Genomic DNA, 882 nt, shown 5'->3' on the forward strand with positions numbered 1-882 from the left:
AAAGAGCAGGCATCAGTCAAGGTGGAAAGTTACCATTCAGTGTGGTGCCTGGAAAAGTTAGAAACATTTGAGAAGTCAGTACATGAGAAGGGACACCAGATGAGACGTGAAATGTTAGTCTGACCAAGAGGGACTTGGCTTGGTTGTTCAGAATTGTTTTGGCCAAAAGACCTGATAAAGTTGAAATTGCTTTACTGAAATGCTTGAATTGCTTTTGGGACCCATATTCACGAGGCTCACTCACTAGGAAGCCAAGCAGGGATCCTGCCTGAACAGCACTGTGCAGTGTGCATGCGCTCCTCAGCTGTCCTCCCAAAATCTCCTGTGTCTGCAAGGCAATGAGAACATGAGTGGTTTCATCCATCCCTGAGCTCATTAACTGAATGTCATATGAGAAGCCATGTCTGGTTAGAGCTGGACCCATGGTGGTATGGCCTTCAAGGGTGCTTCTTGTTCCTAGCTCCCTTCTCTCTGGATCTTCACTGCCTGGGATGAGCAGAAGGTTTCAGAGAGTCCCCTCTCACTGTACTATCTCTACTTAAGGTTACACAACTGTGAACTGAATCGTCTAAAAGCAGGGATACTAATTGAAACTACCCATTGATCAACCAAGTCAACATCTGAATTCTACTATCAAATTCCATGACCTGACTGCCTGGAAATAATAAGTTCTTCCTTTCACTGAATTAGGAAAAGCATATTGAGATCTGTGCTGCTGGAGCTGAGGCAGTGTTAGAGAGAACAGGATCCTGCACCAATCCCCGGCTGTCAGTATACTCGGAGACCTTTAAAGCCTGGCCTCCACTGAGCAAGCTCTCGGCAGGGGGAGGAGCCAGGAGGAGAGTGGGGCGGCCCAGCCTCATATTGCTGCTTCCCTGCTTG

This window comes from Octodon degus, unplaced genomic scaffold (assembly GCF_000260255.1).
Source record: "Octodon degus isolate 3935 unplaced genomic scaffold, OctDeg1.0 scaffold00052, whole genome shotgun sequence".
Taxonomy (NCBI): Eukaryota; Metazoa; Chordata; class Mammalia; order Rodentia; family Octodontidae; genus Octodon; species Octodon degus.